The 26,066-nt window shown below is 42.3% G+C and overlaps 1 protein-coding gene across 2 annotated transcripts in view; it reads right to left on the bottom strand.

The window, feature by feature from the left end:
• Positions 1-19,451, bottom strand: part of CDC42 (cell division cycle 42) — a 40,878-nt gene extending 21,427 nt beyond the window's left edge. For both annotated transcript variants that reach the window (XM_080655671.1, XM_080655672.1), the window contains exon 1: positions 19,390-19,451. The gene's annotated coding sequence lies outside the window, so the exon portion shown is untranslated. The remainder of the gene's footprint in view (positions 1-19,389) is intronic.
• Between the last annotated feature and the right edge of the window lie 6,615 nt (positions 19,452-26,066).

Below are 26,066 nucleotides of genomic sequence, written 5' to 3'. Positions count from 1 at the left end.
TAAAATATCATCAGAGGGAAGGAAGCAGGTGACCAGAGAAGAAACTTTGGTTTTGCAATATATACAACGCCAGCTTCAACAACATGGAGAAAACTAGGCCAGACATGTTTGCATATCCTGTGTTAACTTCCTGTTGAAACAATGCCAAGCCCTGGCCTGTGTAGCTCAGTTGGTTGGCACCGAAAGGTTGCCAGTTCGATTCCAGGCTGGGGCACATGCCTGGATTACAGGCTCAATCCCTGGTAGGCATGCAGGAGGCAGCCAATGGCAGTCCTTTTTAAACTTTATAATTTGTTTCCAGAGTCCTCAATAAACAGAAAATAATCTTACAAACTTTGGCACTCATTCAAAAAGTCAAAGCAATACAGATACTGCTAAAAGTTATTTGCCTAAAAAATGAACCAAAAGAAGCTTAAATATGATCAGCAGTTTACCTCACTTTTCAATAATAAATATATCCATTCCAATTTGAAAAAATAAATTAAAATTGTAATTCTGTAAAATATCTTTCAATTAGTAAAAAGTAGACAACCCTGTGTTAGTAAAAAGTAGACAACCCTGTGTTAGGAGAGAGTTCTCCATGGTTTGCAGGCTCAATCCCCAGTAGGGGGCATGCAAGAGGCAAAGGATAGATGTTTTGCTTTCACTTTGATGTTTCTCTCCCTCTCCCTTCCTCTTTCTCTAAAAAAAAAAAAAAAAAAAAAACTATTAAAAATATATTTAAGCCCTAACCGGTTTCGCTCAGTGGATAGAGCATCGGCCTGCGGACTCAAGGTTCCCAGGTTCGATTCCGGTCAAGGGCATGTACCTTGGTTGTGGGCACATACCCAGTAGGGGATGTGCAGGAGGCAGCTGATCAATGTTTCTCTCTCATCGATGTTTCTAACTCTCTATCCCTCTCCCTTCCTCTCTGTAAAAAATCAATAAAATATATTTTTTTTAAAAAATAAAAATATATTTAAAATTTTTTAAAATAGTTTTTAAAAATAACATTTAAAAATCCAATTAGTACATATTTAAATAAGCTATATACTTTTTAAATTTAATTTCTCAAAACAATTTGGAAAAACTGAAGAGTATGAAATGTATAAAACTACTTACTAAGTGTTTCATGGGAAGAGAATGGAAATTACAAGGTTTTCCCTCAAAATATCCAAGACTTGTAGATTTATTCATTCATTCAAGATACCTTTAAGCACCTAATATGTGCTAATCCCCTATACATGGCCAATGCCTGGAAGAAAGTTCCTGTTCTCTTGGGGCAATAATCCTAAGTGTGGTATACAGACAATAAATAAGCATCATCCTCCCCCCCAACATACTTTATTTTCATAACATTACTGATACTGACACCCTTATAGGTAATATTCCCATTCTTGTCTCTTAATTAAGGGCAATATAATTCTATTCTCTTAATTAAGAACAGGCAAGAAGCCCTAGCCGGTTTGGCTCAGTGGATAGAGCATCGGCCTGTGGACTAAAGGGTCCCAGATTTGATTCCGGCCAAGGGAACATGCCAGGGTTGCAGGCTCTATCCACCTCCCCCAGTAGGGGACGTGCAGGAGGCAGACAATCAATGATTCTATCTCATCATTGATGTTTCTATCTCTCTAGCTCTCTCCCTTCCTCTCTGAAATGAATAAAAATATATTTTAAAATAATAATTTTTTTTAAAAAGAACAGGCAAGGAGATATTAGATACACTCAAACCTTCCTCTGTTTCATGCAAAAGACCAGATAACAAAAAATAAGAGCATTGTGCTTATCTCAAATCTGAATTTACCACAGCTCCGAGGTCTAGACAACCTGGGGGGAAAATAGGACTGAATTTGCATCTTCTATCTTATTCTGATCATCTAATCAACTGTCAATTGCCTGATACTATATAAATTATCCAATACTGTTTGTTGCTTATTTCAAAGTCTATGACTTTATTCACATCATCTCTCCAAACCATGAATGTCTGGCCTTACAGCTCATCCTATTTCTAACCTAACTTTCCATCCCAAAATCCCATTATCTGAGTTTCCTTCCCTAACTATTCCAGCTTTCAAAAACTGCCCAAATTCTGCCCTGGCCAGTGTGTCTCAGTGGTTAGCCTGTCAGCCCATGCACCACAGGGTCTCAGGTTCAATTCCCAGTCAAGGGCATGTAGGTGGCTTGCAGGCTTGATCCCGGGTCCAGGTTAGTTGGGGCACATGCAGCAGGCAACCAATCCATCTCTCTCTCTCTTTCCTCCCTCCCTTCTTCCATTCCTCCCTCCCCTTCTTCCTTCCACTGTCTCTAGAAATCAATGGAAAAAATATACTCAGATGACGATTAACAAAAAAAAAAAAAAAACTGCCAAATAAATTCTTAACGCCCATGACAAGGCCCTTCGTAACTCTTTGATCTCGTATTTCATACTCCTCTCCCCTTCACTCTCCATGCTCTGGCTACACAGATCTCTTTATATTCCTCAAACATATAAGGCTCTGTCTTGCCAAGAGCACTCTTTCCCTATTCTTAAAGCTGTTGAGTTCCCATCCTTCAGATTTCAACTCAAATCACTTCCTCAGAAAATCCTCCCTAAGCACAGGATCCAGAATAATACCCAACCCCCCTCCCTCCTTACTTCTATCATATTACCATTTATTTCCTCTACAGTATGATCATAGTCTATAATTATCTCGTTTATTTGTTATATTGCAGCAAAGGAGACAGATAAAAAATAAGAAAACCTCTGTAAAGGCAGGGACTCTGCTGTATTCCAAGAAAACAGCTCAATACTGAACACTAATATGTACTCACTGAATAAATTAATCACACAAGTGACTACTTACTCATGCTGTTTTTATTCACATGTGCGTGTGCTTATTCTAATAGATTATAGGCCCTCAGAGAGAAAAAACTAGGCTTATACTTCTTTATCTCCCTCCCAAAGCACCTCAAACAGTATTGAGCATATATCAATGGCAAGAAAAAAATTAGAATTTTTAAAATATACATGTTTATTGATTTCAGAGAGGAAGGGAACAGGAGAAAGAGAAACATCAATGATGACAGAGAATCATTGATTGGCTGCCTCCTGCACACCCCACCCTGGGGATCGAGCCCACAACCCGGGCATGTACCCTGACTGGGAATCGAACTGTGATCTCCTGGTTCATAAGTCAACCCTCAACCCCTGAGCCATGCTGGCCAGGTGAAAAAATAACATTTTTAATGGTTTTTTTAAAACCCTGTTGGCTAAAAAGCATTGGATTTTTAAAAACAAGCACATGTGGGTTCCAATCTTAGCTCTACTTCAGTGTGTGGATCCTGGCAAATTACTTCACTTCTATACCTTAATTTTCTCATCTACACAATACCATTCAACTCAAAAAACTGCTATAGCCCTATAGAGTTTGGCTCAGTGGGTAGAGCGTTGGCCTGCAGACTGAAAGGTCCTGGGTTTGATTCCGATCAAGGAAAAAGTGCCTAGGTTGCAGGCTCAATCCCCGGGGCACGTGTGGGAGGCAACCAATCCATATGTCTCTTTCAGATTGATGTTTTTCTCTTTCTGTGTCTCTCCCTCTCCCTTCCAGTTTCTCTAAACATCAATGGAAAAATATCCTCAGGTGGACATTAACAACAAAAAAACTGCTATAAAGAAAAATGAGGTATGTATATAAAGCAACTAACATCACCTGGCACAGAGTAAACACCTAATAGGGCATTTTATTCTAAATTAAAACTTACACCCTGGTCGGTTTGGCTCAGTGGATAGAGCGTCAGCCTGCGGACTGAAGAGTCACAGATTCAGTTCTGGTGAAGGGCATGTACCTTGGTTGCGGGCACATCCCCAGTCGGGGGTGTGCAGGAGGCAGCTGATCAATGTTTCTAACTCTCTGACCCTCTCCCTTCCTCTCTGCAAAAAATCAATAAAATATATATTTTTAAAAATAATAATAAAAAAATAAATTAAAACTTGCAAAAACCAAAATGGCCTACTACTGTTAAATGAAAGCATCTGAACACTACAATTAAGAGAAAACTCAAAAAAGTCTGTCCTTCTACTAGACAGGCTTATTTGTTAACTTGATCAATCCTTTTTGAAATCCTGGCACTCTGATCTCAAAGAACAGTTTAAAGGAAACTTCTTATTTGTAGCCAGAGGATTTGGAATGTTATAAAAAGGGTTGTAATCTGCCTCTATTTTAAGATGAGACAAAATAACAGTACTTAATCATACAAAAAATATTTATCAAGTCTCTAATATGCCCAAGGAAGACAATATAGAGTAGCAGTCAAGCAGCCCTCAGCTCATATACCCCTTCTTGTGTGAGTTGGGGCTACAAAACCTCTTTAACACTATTTCTCCATTTGTAAAACAGAAATAAATCTAACATCACAGGCTGTAAGAATTATTGAGTTACTCCTCTGTACAGTACTTAACACTCAATTACAAGCTCTTTTTATCATTGTGAAGTCACCCAAAGAAGCAGTCAATTTAGAATCTGATTAGGCAATCTTGTATAGGGGATTGTGTTTATACTCCATCGAAGTACTAAATGAAAGCCATTCATGTACCCAGGAAAACAATGTGGTTTTAGATTAGGACATAACACACAAGACAAATGTTTACTTTCAAAAAAATATCAGAAACAAGACCTCCATGTCTAGGTCAATACCTACCAAAACTTAACATGTACATTCTTTGACCCTAGCAATTCCATCTTTTTTTATTTAAATTTTTTATTGTTGACACTACTGCAGATGTCCCCCATATTCCCCCACTCTGTCCACCTCCACCCAGCCCCTGCACCCACTCCCTTGGCCCTCCCCACACTATTGTCTGTGTACATGGACTATGCATATAAATTCTTTAGCTAATCCCTTCACCTTCCTTTATCCAGTCTCCCCCTACCCCCTACCCTCTGAGATCTGTCATTCTGTTTCATGTATTCATAATTCTGGTTCTATTTTGTTTGTCAGTTTATTTTGTTCATTAGAATCCACATACCGGCAGTCCTCGGGTTACATTGGAGACCCGTTCCTACGGCGCGACATAACGCGATTTTCACCATAAGTCGGAACCCACCTACATAAGCACCTACGTCACTCACATGGAGCACATACACAGCAGTAATGAAGTGAAACAGTAAAAAAAAAAATGTAAAAGAAAGATAACAATTCCTGACGTTTATTTGTGGAAAATAAATAATAAAAAACATAAAGCACATATGTGCATGTCGAAATGACGGAACTTTTTTTATATATAAATACTGTAAATGGGAGATGGCGACGTAACCACGAAACAACCTAAGTCAAGTCCTACGTAACCCGAGGATGGCCTGTATTAGTGAGATCACATGGTATTTATCTTTCTCTGAATAGCTTATTTCACTTAGCATAATAATCTCCAGGTCCAGCCATGCTGTTGCAAAGGGAAAGAGTTCCTTCTTTTTTACAGCCTCGTAATATGCCATTGTGTATGTGTACCACAGCTTCTCCATTCATCTACCAATGGGCACTTGTGCTATTTCAAGATCTTAGCTATTGTAAATAACACTGCTATGAACACAAGAATGCATATATTCTTTCTGATTGTTTTGGGATTCTTAGGATATATACCCAGAAGTGGTATCAATGGGTCAAAAAGCAGTCCCATTTTTAGTTTTTTTAGTAAACTCCATTCTGGTTTCCACAGTGACTGTACAGTCTGCATTCCCACCAACAGTGCACTAAGGTTCCCTATCTCCACATCCTCGCCCACACTTGTTGATTGTTGTGGCAATTCCATTTCTAAAACTTTTTCCATGTATGCAAAGAGGCAGACACAAGGATATTTATCAGTCTTGCTTGTAAGAACAAGACAGGAGACTACCTACATGTGCACCAACAGGTGACTGGTAAACTAGGTTATAATATAAAGTAATATCCTATATAATAAAAGACTAATATGCAAATCGACCGAACAGCAGAACAACCGGTCGCTATGACGCGCACTGACCACCAGGGGGCAGACGCTCAACGCAGGAGCTGCCCCCTGGTGGTCAGTGCGCAGAAGCTGGGCTCACGGCTGGCAAGTGCAGCAGCGGTGGCGGGAGCCTCTCCCGCCTCCACAGCTGCACTAAGGATGTCCATCAGTTGGACATCCCCCAAGGTCTCCCGGACTGCGAGAGGGCACAGGCTAGGCTGAGGTACCCCCCACCAAATGCACAAATTTCATGCACCGGGCCTCTAGTTATACTATAAACTATTATAAAGAATGTGCTATAGTGCCTATTATAGACTGAATTGTGATCCCAAATAAAGTGACATGTTGAAGCCCTAACCCCAAGTACCTCAGAATAAGACTGTATTTGGAGATAAGGTCTTTAAGGTAAAGTCAAGTCATTATTGATGGGCCCTAATACAATGTGACTGGTGTCCTTATAAGGAAATTAGGACACCAAGTAGAAAAACAAACACAAAAAAACAGATGAGTCGCGATAGCTCGTTTGGCTCAGTGAATAGAGCGTCAGCCTGTGGACTGAAAGGTCCCAGGTTCGATTCTGGTCAAGGGCATGTACCTCGGTTGCAGGTTCCTCCCCTGCCCGGGCCCTGGTCAGGCACGTGCAGGAGGCAACCAATCGATATGTTTCTCTCACATCAATATTTCTCTCTGTCTTTCCCTCTCTCTTCCACTCTTTCTAAATATCAATAGAAAAATATCCTCAGATGAGGATTTAAAAAAAAAACAACAGATGCGTCCAAGTCATTAAAGACTGAAAACTAGGCAGAGTTTTCATTTAACCTGGGTGGTGAACAGGAGGCTACCATCTCTTTCTTAACCATGAACAAGTTTTTGTGTGTGTGTGTGTATGTTTTTAAGAGTATCAATCTTACACCTGTATTCCAAGGTGGACTGTCAAAGATAACCAAATAAAGTAAAGGAACTCAGCTACGAAACTACTTTAATAATCCAAGACTTAAACAAAAGACCTGCACTAGGATAGGAGCATGGAAAGAGAAAAGAAATAGTTGACCAGTTTGAGGGTGGAGAGTGGGTTTGTGTAAGGAGGTAGGAAATTATAAGGAAGTTTCTTAGTCTGGGAAATAAGAAAATAAGTTTGTACCACAGATAAATGGAGAAGTTAGAAGAAATCTATTATGTTCTTAAGGCGTTCTTGTAAGAAAACAGCCTTTTCAGATTCAGTGGACAAATTCTGTCCTAAGTCTTTCAAGGATGAAATCGTGTGCCAGCCAGTATAAGAAATCCTACATACAAGCATACATTTGAAGCAAAAAAGTAAAAAATAAGTCACTATCTTACCTGGGCAACACACATCATCTTATCAGTGAAAAACCAACTACAAAACTAACCAGGATCATTGAGACTTTCTCTGCTATATCTTATAATGCAGAAGTACCTACATTCAGATTCTCATACAGTCTGTTTTATAAACCACAAACCATTTTTTAAAGAACAAGACAAGAGTACCACAATTCTGAATCAAGCCCTGGCCAGTTTTGCTCAGTGGATAGAGCGTCGGCCTGTGGACCAAAGGGTTCCGGGTTCAATTCTGGTCAAGAGCACGTACCTCAGTTGCAGGCTCCTCCCCGGCCTGGGCCCTGCCAGGCCATGTGCAGGAGGCAACCAATCAATGTGTTTCTCTCACATCAATGTTTCTGTCTTTCCCTCTCTCTTCCACTCTTTCTAAAAATCAATGGAAAAGTATCCTCAGGTGAGAATTTAAAAATAATAATAAAATAAAAAAGATTGTGAATCAAGGCAGTCTACCAAATTTTGATGTAAAATCTGTTGTTAATGGGGCAAACGTATACAGAAACATTCAACCATGTACTTGGAGAAATAATTGGACAAAGAATAATTGGAGATACTGTAACAGTTGCACCAAAGACTATGCCCACAGGGTGCAGTTGACATGACTGAAGATGTTTCAGCTTGGTTGCACAGTAGTGAGTAACTGTACAGTTCTATCCACTAAAAGAGAATGAGACAAACAAAAACAGAGACAGAATTGCAAAGACTGAAAAATAACAAATATGTGTTGACAACAAATCTGTGTGTGTTTTTTTTAACATATTTTTATTGATTTCACAGAGAGAGGGAGAGATAGAAACATCAATGATGAGAGACAATCATTGATTGGCTGCCTCCTGCACACCCCACACTGGGGATCAAGCCTGCAACCTGGGCATGTGCCCTTGTCTGGAATGGAACCCGGGACCCTTCAGTCCACAGGCCAACGCTCTATCCACCGAGCCAAACCAACTAGGGTAATAAATCTGCTTTTTAAGCACACTTTAAAACCAAGGATAACACCATCAAAGCACAAACTTCTGCCTTGACCATCAATTGTTTGATATGAAAATTATTCACATACACTGTATTTTGGGAAACTAAGTTCCTATAATGGTACTCCAGATGCATCATGAAATACAGTTACTTAATATCTATTTTTTTAATGTTTTTATTGATTTTAGAGAGAGGAAAGAAGGAGAGAAAGAGAGAAAAAAAAACAATCCATGTGAAAAACATCAATCCACTGCCTCCAGCACCCATCCCAACCAGGACGGCAACCCGGGCATGTGCGGCCCCTCAGTAATTGAACCAGTGACCCTTCAACATACGGGATGATGCTCAACCAACTGAGCCACACCAGCCAGGGTTACTTAAGGTCTATTTTTAAAGATTTCCTATAAAAGTAAGCATAGCAGTATTTGTCACTGATAAAAAGTGATCACAGTTGCAGCCTCTAACAAAAATTCTCTTGCCTAGATGGTTCAGGCACATCTTCTATAGATCTTAGTTCAAATCTCATTCTGGTACAATGCTACCTTTTTAAAATGCAACCCAAGCCCTAGCTGGTTTGACTGTGGGTAGAGCATTGGACTGAAGGACTGCGGGTTTGATTCTGGTCAGGGGCACGTACTTTGGTTACAAGCTCAATCCCTGGCTGCGTGAGGCAACAAATCAATGTGACTCTCTCACATCAATGTTTCTTTCTATATATCTGTCCCCCTCCCTTCCACTCTCTCTAAAAATCAATGGAAAAATATCCTCAGGTAAGGATTAACCAAAAAAATAATAAAATGCAACCCAAGTTCTACCACGCGCCCTAAAGCACTCCACTGTACCCCACCACCAGCCCTCCCTCATCTTCCTCCACTTCATTTTTCTCCACTTATCTCCAGCTCACACAGTAGTATGTAAATTTCACGGGGACAGACATTTGCTTTGGTCTATTTTATTCACCACTATATCCCCAACACCCAGACACAGTGACTGCCACACAGCACACATTCACAGCATTGCTGAATTCATAAATTAATAAGATGGGATGGAGTGGCTCAGTGGTTGAGCACTGACTTATTAACCAGGAGGTCATGGTTTGATTCCCAGTGGGGCATATACCTGGGTTGCAGGCTTGATACCCAGTGTGGGGTGTGCAGAAAGCACCAATTAATGATTCTATTCTCTCTCATCATTAATTAATTTCCTCTCTCTTCCTTTCCCTTCCTCTCTTAAATCAATAAAAGTATTTTTTTAAAAAAATAGATAGTATGGATTAGAGATGCAGCAAGTCAAAAACATGTTCTTTGGACTCAGAATACACCCTTTAATGTGTCCTTTAGGCTCCTAAACACTCCCGTATTACTTCTGAATAAAGAATAATTTTTTTTCTATATCCTTCTGAAGAAGAAAAATCCTATTTCTAAGACATAAGTCAAATCTGCAGTCTGAACTAGCTGAAGTGGTTTAACACCAAGTGTTTGAAGTCGCCCAGCATCATTTTAGGGAATAAACACACTGTATCATCATGAGCAACTCTATTCTGGAAATGCACAGTTCTACCAACTTTTAAACCAGGAAAAAAAAAAAAGATAACACTCTCCTAAAAAAAGCAGTATCCTCCTAAAGTATGTGTATTACATTGTATTTACACTGTATCAGAGTAAAATAGTTAAGGTAAGCAATCTTACCCTTAGACATTTTATAATTAAAATATGCCTCCAATTTTGAAACAACTCACTCAAATTTGAATCCATTAAAACAGTGTATAACAAATTTAAGCATCACATAATTGCCAAAGAATTATCTCCACAACCTAAGTCTTCACAAAAATCTCTGCCATTGATTAGCTCTATTTTTATTAAAGTTTTTTTTAATTGATTTTTAAAGTTTGGGCAAGGGGGGGAGGGAGAGAGACATCTATTGGCTGTCTCCTACATACCCCTCTACTCAGAACCAAGCCCTGACCAGGAATCAAACAGGCAACCTTTTGGTGCACAGGACAAGTGAGCCACAAAGGCAAGGGTGATTAGCTCTATTTTAAAAGCTGCTTGTCTTAGATTTCTTTTCTTAGATTTTTGGGTGGTTTGGTTTTTTTCTAATGTTTGCAGAGAATCATCTTACCATCATATTTTAATAGCCAGAGAGGCAAATTTACTAGTATAATTTATAGGAGAAGAAATGATAGCAATTTATCCAAATGAAAGGAGCAGAAGTAAGAAATTTGGTGTCAGCAGAAAACAAACTTGGATCTTCAACACATGTCACATGCAGGACATGAATTAATCTTGATCCTGAAGAAAGCTTAATTACCAAATAGTAATTTTTTTTAAAAAAACTGAGACAGCCCAACTGGTGTGGCTCAGTGACTGAACATCAACCCATGAACCAAGAAGTCGCTGGTTCAATTCCCGGTCAAGGCACATGCCCAGGTTTCGTGCTAGATCCCCAGTAGGGGGGGCATGCAGGAGGCAACCGATGAGTGTTTCTCTCCCCCCGCACCTTCCTCTCTCTCTTAAAAAAAAAATCGATAAAAACATTTTTAAAACTACATTCTAATTGATAATGTGAATTGTGCCCCTCCAGTTAGTTTCTTCTGCACTCTCCATTATTTACTGACAGTTATCTTTTAAATTTTGCACACAATGAGATTAAATTCGGCCTTATTGTGCCAATTCCCATTTCCTCTTGTGTTTTAATTGCAAACTAACATAAGTGAACATAACATCAAGTAGTGCACAGATATATGCATTTGCTTGATTCAATTTGTTGCAATTTTATCAGGTTAGAATTGTAATTGTACCATCTATATATATAAAAGGCTAATATGCTAATTGTCCAACCATCCAACTAGTCGCTATGATGCACACTGACCACCAGGGGGCAGACACTCAACGCAGGAGCTGCCATTACGCGCACTGGCCATTTACAGAGAAATGGCACTGCGGACCTGGTGCCCACAAAGTAACACTCGGCTTTCCCCAAGTGGAACACAGGGCCCGCCACCACCCCGGAGCGACAGCCCACCAAATCGCAGCCAACACTGCCGAGACCCCATGGCGCAAAATGCAGCCCACAGCCCAGCCCAGTCCGAAAACGGTGCCTGTGGGTGCTGGGTAATGATGTCACATAGCAATACCTGGCTTCCTCTCCCTAGCAACTAGCCTCCTTGCAGTTTCTTCAGCCCAGGAACAGGACTTGCTTTATAACCAGGTGGAAACATTTTACACTTTAATCAAATGTCTGTAAAGCATTTTCCTGTGCCTCATCTCATTTGACCCTCACATAACTCCTGGAGTAGGTTGATAGAAGACTAGATGGAATCCTATTTTCTTTTCATTAGCCGGAAAACGGAGATTTAGAAAGCTTAGAAACTTGACCCGACTGAAAAGAAATGGTAGACCTTGAAAACAACTTCAGGTTTTCTCACACAGGGGTCCTCAAACTTTTTAAACAGGGGGCCAGTTCACTGTCCCTCAGACCGTTGGAGGGCCAGACTATAGTTTAAAAAAAAAAACTATGAACAAATTCCTATGCGCACTGCAGGCCCAGGACGAGTCGGCTGCTAAGTAGGACAAGCAGCGGCACCCGGCGGGCTGGATACATGTCCTCAGTGGGCCGCATGTGGCCTGCGGGCCGTAGTTTGAGGACCCCTGGCACTGCTGCAGTTAAATATTTTACCCTTTGTTCTCCTTGCATGATCTACAATAATAATCTGCTTCATGTTATTTACTGCTGTGTTGCTGACAATTACCTGAAAGTTGGGGTGCTTCACTGGGCTGGAAAAAGTGTAGCTAAATCAGAAAACAGGTCTAACTAAGCAAATTTATTCTATATATATATACTGGTAAAAGGCTAAGTTGACTCGTGCATGCGAGATACATATAAAGCTCTCACTGGCGCCAATGGCACACGTGTGTTTCGATCTGTCATTGTCAATCGTGAATTTGGTTGACACTTCTATTATAAAGGGCGAATAGCAGTATTAAAATATTTCTTCTAATTAATTTCCTTTCAATGTGCATGAATTCGTGCACCAGGCCACTAGTTTTGTAGATAAAGAAGCTAAATATACTGGTGCACTTTTAAGTTTTCAAAACAGTGTTGAAAAATTGCAGTTTTTATTTTTTTAAACTGAGTTTAAAAAGACTAAACCATTCTTTCAAAAGAAGCATCTGAATGTGTACCTAATTTGTACATATGCTTAGGTTTTTTTAGCCAATAAAAAAGTTGCTATCAAAAAAATTTACATTTTAAAATCTAATAATTTATTGCCCTGGCCAATTTGGCTCAGTGGATAGAGCAACGGCCTACGGACTGAAGGGTCGTGGATTCGATTCCAGTCAAGGGCACATGCCCAGGTTGCGGGCTTGATCCCCAGTGGCAGGCACGCAGGAGGCGGTCAATCGATGATTCCTTCTCATACTGATGTTTTTATCTCTCTCTCTCTCCCTCTCCCTTTCTCTCTGGAATCAATAAAGATATATTTAAAAAATAAATAAAATCTAATAATTTATTTTAAAATCTTAATTTTAATCTCAAACTCCACAATAAAAATATGGTTTTTCTAGGAAAGTAGTGTGATATATAGTTAAAATTCCACTTCGGAAGATTCCAAAACTGACCTCCTCTCAAATAGTGCTCAGCTGGTAAAACAAAGGTGTATTATAATGAAAAATCCTGAAACCACAGATGCTTTGTTAAGAAACTTTATTCTTTACTTCCGACTCCTCTTCATCTACTTTTAAACAGATTTAAAAATAAACCAAAAAAAGTTACAAATATTCTTAAACCACCAACCAACAAAGCAAATGGTATCTGAAATCTTGCTTACGCTTTCCTCTACAAAATGTATCCTCTTCTTACACTCCTTAACACAGTATTCTTTTATTCCTTCATCTCTCCCTTGTTTCATTGGCTCATTTGATCTGTCCTCAATCTCTTGTTTCCACAAGGAGTAGCAAACAGTGATAATCTATTTAGCTGAAAAGGATGGCTGTGGTTTAACTTCCAACACTAGATGGTTTCATATTGCCACTTGGGACACGGAGAATGGACACAGGTGTGACTGAGACATTGATCCTACAGCTCTCCGGGGGTCTTCAGCAACTCCAGTCAGCCAAGAGCAGCCTCATCCATTTACTACAGTGTGACATTTTCTATGTCTGCCTTGATTTCAAAAGAGTTAGGAAGCACTACTCTAGAGTGTACACTGCAAAGAGATAGCACTAGTGAATTTCTCCTACACCAAATACTTTAAGAAAAAGAAAAAGGGAAAAGTTATTAGAAAAAAATTTTAATTTAGTCCTTAAAAAATATCAATAATTTTTCAATATGGCAGCTAAGACTGACTAGATTTTTGTTACTAACATCTTCCCTTAAGACTGGAGATATGGTTTATTTTAAAGAAAGCATGCCCAGCCGGAGTGGCTCAGTGGTTGAGCATTGACCTATGAACCAGGAGGTGGTGGTTCAATTCTCAGTCAGGACACATGCCCGAGTTGCAGGCTCAATCCCCAGTAGGGGGAGTGCAGAAGGCAGCTGATCAGTGATTCCTTCTCATCATTGATGTTTCTCTCCCTTCTCCCTTTCTCTCTGAAATCAATAAAAATATATATTTAAAATATTTTTTAAAAAAGCAGCCCTGACCAGTTTGACTCAGTGGATAGAGCTTCAGCCTGCAGACTGAAGGGTCCCGGGTTCGATTCCAATCAAGGGCATGTACCTTGGTTGCGGGCACATCCCCAGAAGGGAGTGTGCAGGAGGCAGCTGATCAGTGTTTCTAACTCTCTATCCCTCTCCCCTCCTCTCTGTAAAAACATCAATATATTTTTTTTTTTAAAAAAGCAGAAAACTTTTTACATTTGACCAGCTAAATGCCAATTTTGTATTTACCATGTTTTCATAACCATGAATGATCCTCTTCATAAAAATTAGTTTCCAATAAAATGTCATTTGAATTCAAATGTGTTAACTGATATACTAAACTAGAATTTAAGATTATCTAGTTATTAGTTAAGTGGGCAATGGCATTTTAATAACTAAACATTTGTTCCTGATAATGAATGAGTACAGGATGAGATGATTCTACTATAGGTAAGAAACTATAATTCCTTTAAAAACCAAATAGGTTTCACATTTACTTTAAGATATGATCTTTGCAATAAATTCTGGTACACTGCCTAAAAGATTACATTTAACTAAGTAGGGGAGAAACTAAGAATAAAATACTCAACACTGTTTCTGAAGAGGTGCTTCAAACTTTAACATGCATAAAAATCATGTGGGGGGTCATGTTAAATGCAGATTCCACTTCAGCAGGACTGTGATGGAGCCTGAGATTTCTAATGAGCTCCAAAATGATCCCTATGCTGCTGGTCCATAGACCACACAAGGCATACCTGGAACCTTACAACTCTGCTTCTATGATGATGATTGAGAAAATGGACAAAAATTTAAAACAGGCAACAATTTCCATTTCATTTAATAATTTTATAATAATAATGGTTTCATTAAATTAATCTGGGGAAGAGATGGTTATTAAAGTATGAATGTTTAGGGAAAAGGCAGATAGCTGCTTAAAAGTGGCAGCCTAAGAGAAGTTGTAATAATAACAAGAGCAAAAAAAATAAATAAATAAAAAAATAACAAGAGCAAACACCTACACAGCACTTACTATGCGCCAGTGAATTGTCTTAAGTACTTGCCACAGATTAACTGATTTGATTCTCGTAACACTGTGAGGCAGGGACCATTGCTAGTCTTATTATACAGAAGGTAAACCTGAGTCACAAAGACATTACTTAGGTTGCACATAACTAATAAATAGCAGGACCAGGATTTTAAACCAGGCAGTCAGTTTCAGACTACACTTTTAATTGCTGTACTAGCAGCATTTTTCTGAACACACAGCAGCAGAATTAAAATGGCAAATCATAATGGCTTACTTTTGGAGAAAACGATGTGTTACAGTGTACCGTTAAAGCAGAGGGAGCAACAAGGTTCTCTTCAGGTGACAGACCACCAATGCTTGGTGAATGACTTAACCATATAAAAGTTTTTGCTATATTAGAAACTGTTCTGGACTTCAGAATAGCTAAATATTTGAAAAAAAAAAATCTTTGCTAAACAATTTTTTTAATGAAATACCATTTGGTGGCAAAACACCTGGTTTCACTTCATGAAATAAGTAGTTTGAGACCCATGTTCCAGGGGCAACTAGTGAAGAAGAGTTTTGACATCCAGAGATTTTAACAGCAGCAGTGGCAGATATAGCTGAAATGGCAAGTAATGAAAATTGCTTTACCAAAAATATTTTGGACTGAAGAGATAAGTAACTAAAAGTAGAAACTAGTAAGGGACAAAGCATAACATGACCAGGAACTTGATACTGTTGAGTAGAGGAGAAGTGGTAAAAATAAGCTGCTAATGGCAAAGAAATAGAGAATATTTCAAATCAACTTTAAAAAAGAGAGAGAAAGGAATGAAACAGACTGAAAGGCCCCGGGTTCGATTCTGGTCAAGGGCACATGCCACATGCTGGGGTTGCAGGCTCCATCACCAGTAAGGGTGTGGAGGAGGCAACCAATCCATGATTCTCTCTCATAATTGATGTTTCTATCTCTCCCTCTCCCTTCCTCTCTGAAATCATTAAAAATGTATTTTTTTAAAGTATGCAGAAAGAAAAGGTTAACCCTCAAACATCATCAAATTCATTCATCTGTTAACATTTCTAGGGATACAGGGGTGACCAGGGAAGTCAAAGCCCTGCCCTCATAGAACCTATATTCTAATGGGGGAAACTAATAGATTTGGAAAAGAATATTAAATATTGAAAGCCTAGAATAAAGCTCTTTGATATAGTGGGCTATATAGATCCATTTATGGGAAATAAGTTCACAAAATATTAAGGACTCCTCCTGCTGCAGAGGCCCTGTAGCCTGAAATGCTCATTGTTTCTTATCCTCTTGAAAAAGACCCTAAGACAATAAATAAATGCATGTAAAATGTATCTACAAATTAAAAGTACAATCTGACCTTTATTTCCAAGAATACCTATAAATACTACTCCCAAATAGGCACAGTAAATTGTACCTCAAAGTTTTCCAAATGTGCCGAAACCGGTTTGGTTCAGTGGATAGAGCATCGGCCTGAGGACTGAAAGGTCCCAGGTTCGATTCCGGTCAAGGGCATGTACCTTTGGTTGCGGGCACATCCCCAGTAGGGGGTGTGCAGGAGGCAGCTGATCGATGTCTCTCTCTCGTCGATGTTTCTAACTCTCTATCCCTCACCCTTCCTCTCTGTAAAAAATCAATAAAATATATTTTTTTTAAAAAAAAAAAAAGTTTTCCAAATGTGACAGCTCCTGGATTAATACATTTTATTGGAGTAACCATTTTAAAAAGAACTAGAAATGCTTTTCTAGTAATCCATAAAATTTTAAGTGGAAAAATTATCCAAATAAAAAACAAATCTTGCCGAAACCGGTTTGGCTCAGTGGATAGAGCATTGGCCTGAGGACTGTAAGGGTCCCAGGTTCGATTCCGGTCAAGGGCATGTACCTTGGTTGCGGGCACATCCCCAGTGGGAGGTGTGCAGGAGGCAGCTGATCGATGTTTCTCTCTCATCGATGTTTCTAGCTCTCTATCCCTCTCCCTTCCTCTCTGTAAAATATCAATAAAATATTTAAAAAAAAAAAATCTTAAGTTACCAGACAGTCAAGATTTGGACTCAGTGGGCTTTAAGAATCAGATTTTTTTTTAAGAGTGGAAGGGGAGGGAAGAAGGGGAAGGAGGGGGACAGGGAGAGAGCGAGGGGAAGAAAGAGAGGAGAGAGAGAAATATCAATGTGAGACACATCCACTGCTTGCCAACCACATGCACCCTCGGGGCCAGGGATCAAACCTACAACCCAGGTATGTGCCCTTGGCCAGAAAACAAACCCCCAACTCTTTGGTTCGCCAACGCTCTAACCAATGAACACACTGGCCAGGGCTCTTCCTGATATTTTATTTAAGACTCCAGAATACCCTAGCTATAACAACTGTCTTAGATTCCCGAAAAAATAATTTGAACTGAGTACAACTGTTCATTATTATGTGAAAACATTTTAAGAGGATGTGATACTTCTTAGGTCCTGAAGTAATTACTAGAAAATAGCTCATTTTTAATACTCAGTTAATTACCAATCTCACTGCTTCAGTGTAAACACTGTAAACTCAAACTATTCTGCTATATATATTTTAAGAGGAAAGATACAAGTTGATATATGTACATTTAAACGTCTTAAATATAGAACATTCAAGAAACAAGACAGCAGTTAAGTGTTCCATTTTTATATTCTTAAAACATGATAAATTATGGCAAACATATTTCAGAAGATCCAAGCTCCACACCTATCCAATCTACAACACCTATCCACTACAGAAAGCCGATTTAAACCTACACTTCTTTTATGTTTCCTAACAAGCAATTTATTCTCTCTATACAACAAATGAGAAACAATAGGAAAGTACTTGTTCCAACAAGAACTACTTTTACAATGCATTACACAATTGGATCTCATTTGCTTTACAATGCTAACATTTTTTTTCTGTGCTACTGTACCCTGTAGTCCATGAAGGTTGTACCTAACATTCTGGGGAACAAATACTGTGATCCAAAAAGTCTGAAAATGTTACTCAAGTTTTCTTAAAAATCCAAAACTCGTTTTTAATTACAAAATTATAAGTGTAGCAAGCAAAGATTAGGGGTGAGATGAACTGATTCTCTTTTCCCTTGTCACAAAAAGCACAGGTTAGTCGACTTAGGTAACCACTCTGCATCAGTAAGTCATACAGGAGACGTTAAACAGTCTAGGAAAGTCTTTCTGGAAAAATGCTTCTACAAATAAATTCACTTCACTGAGTACAAAGGGATCTTTAAAGGTATGGCCTTCGTAAGTGGCTGTGCATGGTGTTGTCTTACGCTTTATTCCGTGGCACAAACTAATCTTGAGATTTTAAACCTTCCTGGCTTTTGGGTGCATTTGAGACGACCGGGATTTGAAAAGATCTCTGAATACGATGCACTGAGAAGCAGGCAGGATATCCAACTAAGGCTGCAAAATGCTGTCTTAATTGGGTGAATCCCTGACTTGCAGGAGTTAAAACTCTCACCCCTTATATTGCGATGACGTAATCTTCCACACTGCATTTCTCTTGGACTTAAAGAGGGGGAAAAAAAGCAAACGAACAAAGAAAATTTCCCCCTAGTAAGAGGAATTAAGAAAGTGGCAGAACGACAGTTTCGAGAGATGGTTAGGTAACTCCCAGAAAGGGAAGCTCAGCTGAACAGGCAGAGAGACAGAGTTGGAGAAGCAAACGGAAATGGCATTAGGAACTTAACCTAAAGCAGAAATAGAGAGACTGGAGAAACGGGGATCAGACCCACCCCGCCCGGACCAAGCGTCGGAAGCGAGGCTGCGGAGAGAAGCCAGTCGCAGGCAAAGCCCGGGGGGGGGAACCAGCAAGCCACCCTCTCCGGGACCGCCACTTCCCCGCCGCGCCAGCAACTCCGCTCCCCTCCCCCCGCCCGCCGCAAAATGTCCGCGGCGGCGCCCGGCGAAGCAGGAAGTTGAAGCTCGGGCGCTGGGGCTAGCCCGGCCGCCCGAGCCACAGACACTCCCGCTCAGCCCGGCGCCCGCGGGCGGCTCCAAGGCCCAGACCCACGACGGCGCCCCGGCCCGCCGCCCGCCCTCGGGGCCAGCCGGGGGGAGGGGAGCCCGGGCGGCCGGGATGGGTGTGACCCCTTCCTTCCGCCGCTGCCCGGTGACAACCCGGCACCGCCCGCGCCCTCAGGCCGGCACCCCGCATCCCGGCCGCACTCCCCTGGGCGAAACGGGCGCCCCACACCTTCCCCGTCGGGACCCTCTCCCCTCCGTTCCCCGACAGAACCCAGACCCGCGCTCTCCCGCACGGCGCCGCGCGATCCAGGCAACCCCACCCCCACCCCGCGACCCGCGCTCCCAGGCTTCCCCGGAACCCAGAAGCGGGGTGTCCCCGCGGACAAGGAGATGCCGGGGCGGCACAGTAGGGACGGGACAGTTGGGAAGCCGCTCCCGCGGGGAGCCTTGGGCCCCGCACTCACCTCAGCCTCTCCGCCGGGGCGTTGGCAGCACTGCGCGGGGTCTCCTCGGCTGCCGGACAGGGGCACGCGCTTGACGTCAGCACGCAGGCGACGCACGGTTGGGTACCCGCGGAAGTGGGCGGGACCGGGAGGCAAACCGAGGCCGAGCGAGTACCTGAATTCACTCTCCGCCTAGGCTCAGGCTGCCTGTCGCGCACGCGCCAAACGACGCGGCTCTCTCGGTTGCGGCTGAGCGCTCATCCTTCTGAGATGGTTTTATTTATAATATGTAAACGGCCGTTTGCAAAGTCCTTCACTAACATTTCTTCAGATCCTTGCATTCTGGTGAAGTACAGTATTATCTTCCCTAGTTTGCAGAGAAGACGGAAACTACTCAGAGGAAAGTGACTTGCGGAAGACCACGCTGCAGGCGATATGGCCCTGTATTCTGTGGATCCGCTGTGAGAGCTGAGCCGCCCTTCTCATCTCTGCCTACACCCCAGCCTCCCTCCCTCCAGCCACAGCGTCTTCTTTTGGTTTAGAGACTTCCTCCCCATTGCCAGGCCTTGCATTCACTGTTTTCTTGCCTGCTCCTCTTCACAAGCCCTGAGGTTGGCTCTCAGCCCTCCCTGATCACCCTAGCCTCACAGCACCTGTTTATCTGTCTTTCCTGCTAGAGTGGAAACTTCAGGGGAATAGGAACCTTCTCTGTCTTTTCTCAAGTGTGTCCCAGTGTTAGAGGAAAACAGCTTATTTTAATAATAGTTCATTTATTGTTGACTACCACAGCTATTTGGCCAAGAAAGACACCTATTTTAAATATATATAATTTAAAAGTCATATTTTCTTTTGGACTTTTTTTAAGCTTTTTTAAAATTCTTTATTGTTCAAAGTATTACATAAGTCTCCTTTTTCCCCCATTGACCACTCCCTGGCCGCCCCCACCCCCCAGCACATGCCCTCACCCCCCTACTGTCTGTGTCCATTGGTTTTGCTCATGTGCATACATACAAATCCTTTGGTTGATCTCTTACTCCCTCACCCCCCGCCTTCACTCATAGGTTGGACAGTCTGTTCGATGCTTCTATGACTCTGGTTCTATTTTTGTTCATCAGTTTATGTTGTTCGGACTTTTTTTAATTACACAGGAATAACTACATTTTTGAGTGATTATTGTAGGCATGGAATAGTAGCTACTTTAACACTCAACCATTTTATAAGTTAAGAGCTAGTACCTCCATTTATTGATACATGAACTGAGGCTCAGAAGTGTTAAAGGACTTGTCCAAGGTCGCCAAGGCAGGCAGTGGCAGAGCTGGGACTTGAACCCCGGAGGCTGTCTCTAGTTGACCACTACTCTATCATAATACCCAGCAGGTTTATTATAGAGAAATCAAAAGACAAGCTTCAGCTGTGGCCCTGCCTTGAATAATACCAACTATTAATATTTTGGTGTATACCTTCTCAGTAATTTATTTATGTATATGTGTGTGGGTACACATATATCTATTGCACAAAAACAGATTGTAATCTGCTTTTCTCTCTCAAAACTATATTGTGAACATCTTTTTGTGTCAAATAAAGCATTATTTGTAAAGGCTGTATTCTAATGCATGGGCATTATACTATTCACCCAATCTCCTGTTGGAATCTAAGTTGTTTTGGGCTATTATAAAAATTTTAGTACCGTAAAAATGCATCAGCTTCATTTCTTAAACTTGAGAGAAAACTGGTTGTTTCTCCCTCAACAATGCCAATTGGCAGTGACCTTTCCTTCTTCCCTTCTCCCAATTCCATGAATGTCCCCAGACAATGTCTGCCCTTTCCATCAGCAGCAATATCTTGATGGGGTGTCACCCAACTTCTTGGCTTTTCCTGCCTTTATTCTGAGGACAAAGATTCACTTAGCACTGTGTCTATTATATTGTCAGGTTTTTATCAGAAGGCCCCTTCCTCAACTTTTCACAGCCCCAAAAGGCAGTAGCATTACTACTTGACCCCAGTCTACCCCTTCCCTTGCTGCTGGCCCATCAAAACACCAGCCTCCCACTGCCCCCACTGGCTATAGTTTCCTCATATTAACAGGAGGGGTAGCCTATTGTTCTCCAGCTCTGCTTCCCCTGTGGTTACAAGCCCAGTGTCCATTCCTCCTTCTTCTGGTAACACCTCCTTCTTCTGGAAGCACCCCTTCCCCTATTCTCACTCCAAGTAGCTCTAGAGATTATTCTACCTACAGTTGTAGGAATAGACTGGTGACCCAGACTTGGCCAATCAGAGCATTTTGGGTGTGTGTGTGTGTTTTACGTTTTTATTGATTTCAGAGAGAGGAAGGGAGAGGGAGAGATAGAAGCATCAGTGATGAGAGAGAATCATCATTGGTTGCCCACTGGGGATTGAGCCGGAAACCCAGGCATGTGCTCTGACCTCCTATTTAATGAGTCAATGCTCAACTGCTAAGCCACACCAGCCAGGCCCAATCAGAGCATTGTAGAGAGTGCTCTTACTGCAGCATTTCAGTAATGGGTATATGACCAAATGAAAGCCAATGAGATTCTATCCTGGGACTTTGGTCAGAACTATCCAGTTGAATGACTCTATCCATTGAGGGCAATGTGTAACCAAGCCACTTCTGGCAGTCATCTTCCCACTGCAAAGAGGGAGACCACCTGAGGATGAGACTAAGACAAGAGGGGAAACAGAGCTGAGAGATGGAGATAGTGACACCAAATCCCAGTGGCATTGTTTGAGCCCTTGGATTCTGTTTAGTTTCAACTTTCAGCCACATCTTACCTAATAATAGACAAACATGCAAATTGACGGTACCTCTGCTATGCCAACAGCCAATCAGAGTGAGTATGCAAATTAACCCAACAAAGATGGTGGGTTAATTTGCATATGCAGGCACGGAGCAGCCGAGAGGGGCGGGATGCCTGCTATGAGGGGGAGGGGAGGTGGCGGAGGGAGCTACAGGAGCGGTGTTCTGGTCAGAAGCGAGGACTTGCGGGCTCCCGGGAGGGCCAGGAGCGGGGATGTGCCGGCTCCCGGGCAGCTGGGAGTGAAGCCAGGGGAAGGCAGGCCTATTCTTGCATGAATATCATGCAACAGGCCTCTAGTCTATATATATAAAAGCCTAAATGACCATTACAACTGGAATGACCTGAACGACCAGTCAACCAGTCACTATGACGTGCACTGACCACCAGGGGGCAGACGCTCAATGCAGCAGCTTCCCCCTGGTGGTCAGTGTGCTCCCACAGCAGGAGTGCTGCTCAGCCACAAGTCGGGATCATGGCTGGTAAGCGCAGCTGCGGCAGCGGGAGCCTCTCCCGCCTCCACGGTAGTGCTACAGGCGGCAACAGGCACAGCAGGGCCAGGATGAGTGGCACAGGCTCCTGCCCGGCCGCCTGCCACTTCAGCACTGCTACATTCCTTGGGGGATGTCGAACTGCCGGTTTTGACCTGATCCCTGCAGGCCAGGCTGGGCCTGAGGAGATCGGGCCAAAACCAGCAGTCTGACATCTCCCGAGGGGTCCTGGATTGCAAGAGGGCACAAGCCAGGCTGAGGGACCCCACCCATGTATGAATCCGTGCACCAGGCCTCTAGTTAGCTAATAAAGTCCTTATACTTCCTGAGCCAGGTTGAGTAGGTTTCTCTCTCAACTGTGAGACTTTTCATGAGTCACTCTGCCCCCCATGTCTGCCCCTGTGTGGTACTTGCCACAGCCCTCTATGTAGATGATTCCCAAATCTCTATCTCCTCTAGTGCGTATTCCCACCGAGAGCTCAATTTCAGCTCTCGGAAGTCCCATCAGCACCCAGTTCCCACCTGCTCCAGGTTCTGTGGTGCCTATATCTGCTTTGGGTCCCTATACCCTTGTACATCCAGGGGCTTCTAACATTTCCTGCATTATAGATCCTGTACCCACAAAATTAATACCCAATTTCTAGAGGTTTCCTTTGAGAATCTCTTTTAATTCATTTTATACAGCACAACTTTCATCTTCCCAGATATCAGCTCTTATTAAGTCACTTCCAGATTCAGGAACCCCTAGAGTTTTCTCCTATGTCTTCCAAGTAAAAGTCTAAGTCCTTCAGCTAGGCCAGTGGTCGGCAAACTGCGGCTCGCGAGCCACATGCGGCTCTTTGGCCCCTTGAGTGTGGCTCTTCCACAAAATACCACATGTGGGTGCACACGTACAGTGCGATTGAAACTTCGTGGCCCATGCGCAGAAGTCGGTTTTCGGCTCTCAAAAGAAATTTCAATCGTTGTACTGTTGATATTTGGCTCTGTTGACTAATGAGTTTGCCGACCACTGAGCTAGGCATTCTGCATTCTCTTGATCTGGGACCAATTTGCCTTTCCAAAGTTATTTGCTTTTCCCTTCTGTATTAGTCAGGGTTCTCCAGAGGAAAAGAACCCATAGCAAACACCTACACCTACATGTATCTTTCTTTCTATCTATCTATATCTCCTATTTTATACTTATTAAGGAATTGACTCACACAACTATGGAGATGGATTAAGTCCCAAGATCTGCAGGGTGAGTTGGCAAGTCAGAGACCCAGGAGAGCAAATGGTGTAGTTCTAGTCCAAGTCCTAGGGCCTGAGAACCAGAAGAGCGATATCTAATTGCAGTCCAATGGCCAGCAGGCTCAAGACCCATGAAAGACCCATGGGTCTTGACTCCAAAGCCAGGAATAATTTTCCCTAACTCAACTGTTGGTCAGCCTTTTGTTCTACTGATTGGATGAGTCCCACCACATTAGGGAGAGCAGTCTGCAGTACTTAGTCCAGCCGTGGGCAAACTACGGCCCACGGGCCTGATCCGGCCCGTTCGGCTGTTCTATCCGGCCCGCGGAGCCGAAAGAGCGGAGGGTTCTCTTGCTCTCCCCTCCACTCCTTTACTTTGAATTTATATTAGTTCACACAAACACTCCATCCATGCTTTTGTTCTGGCCCTCCGGTCCTGTTTAAGAACCCATTGTGGCCCTCGAGTCAAAAAGTTTGCCCACCCCTGATAGTCTACCAATCTAAATGTTAATCTCATCCCCAAACACCCTCACTCCCAGAATAATGTTTGAGCAAATATTTGGGCATCTCATGGCCCAGTCAACTTGACACAAAATTAAACATAAGATCTTCCATCACATACTTTATGCTCACAACATCCTTTTGTGCATTCAGTATCATAATCTCTTGCTGCTAAACCCCTGCTCAGGTTGATCCCTTTGCCTAGAACACCTTTTCTGCTCATCCATCCTACCTGTCAAGTCCCACTATGAACTCTACTTTTTGCCAACACTGACCTGTGTTCTTTCCCACCTCAGCACCTCTGAAGATTCAGTGGTTCCCTTCTCTGTCTGCCAAACTCCTATTCCTCTCTCCTTAAAATACTATCCTAGCTCTCAGCTCTGAAGCCCTCCCTGAAAACCTCAGGCCACAGTCATTCCTATTACACTGGGTATTTCTAGCATACAATATTAGAATCATTTATATCTATGCTGACACAGCCATTAGTCTGTGAACTGGCAAGGATCTTATTCATTTTTGTATCCTTTGACCTAATTTCCTGGCATACTGCCGGCCTTCAAAAACGTTTGATAAATAATGCATGAATGAACTTAATGGCACCTCTTCCACAAAGCCTGCTCTGCTTCCAGCTGCCAAAAGTGATCTCTGCCTCTTCCAAACACCCATAGCACTTATCTGGGGACTTCTTCAGGCCCTCGCCCTGTTCTGACATGTATCTCCGTGCTGTCTCTGCCTGACTACGAGCTCCCAGAGGCAGGCGAGGTTTTGGACACATCTCTGTGCCTCTCACCATACTCTTTAGGTGCCTTAAACATAGTGAGCATTTCAACACAGGCTGAATGAAAGAAGCCTCAAAACTGTGTTCTCCATCAATAAATCAACAAACGACAAGTGCTGGCGAGCATGTGGAGAGAAAGGAACCCACGCGCACTGCTGGTGGGAATGCAGAATGGTGCAGCCACCGTGGAAGACAGTATGGAGTTTCCTCAAAAAGTTAAAAATGGAACTCCCGCCGAAACCGGTTTGGCTCAGTGGATAGAGTGTCGGCCTGCGGACTGAAGGGTCCTGGGTTCGATTCCGGTCAAGGGCATATACCTTGGTTGCGGGCACATCCCCGGTGGGGCGTGTGCAGGAGGCAGCTGATCGATGTTTCTCTCTCATCGATGTTTCTGGCTCTCTATCCCTCTCCTTTCTTCTCTGTAAAATATCAATAAAATATATTTTTTTAAAAAAAAGTTAAAAATGGAACTCCCGCCGAAACCGGTTTGGCTCAGTGGATAGAGCGTTGGCCTGCGGACTGAAAGGTCCCGGGTTCGATTCCGGTCAAGGGCATGTACCTTGGTTGTGGGCACGTCCCCAGTGGGAGGTGTGCAGGAGGCAGCTGATCGATGTTTCTCTCTCATCGATGTTTCTAGCTCTCTATCCCTCTCCCTTCCTCTCTGTGAAATATCAATAAAATATATTTTTTAAAAAAAATGGAACTCCCATTCGACCCAGTCATCCCACTTCTAGGAATATATCCCAAGAAATCAGAAACACCAATCAGAAAGGACATATGCACCCCTATGTTCATAGTAGCACAATTTACAATAGCTAAGATTTGGAAACAGCCTAAGTGCCCGTCAGCAGATGAGTGGATTAAAAAACTGTGACGGCGTAGCCAGTT

The sequence above is a fragment of the Plecotus auritus genome, assembly GCF_963455305.1.
Source record: "Plecotus auritus genome assembly, chromosome: 2".
Lineage (NCBI taxonomy): Eukaryota > Metazoa > Chordata > Mammalia > Chiroptera > Vespertilionidae > Plecotus > Plecotus auritus.
Note: the sequence above shows the minus strand (reverse complement) of the source record. Positions and strands in the feature narration are given on the sequence as shown.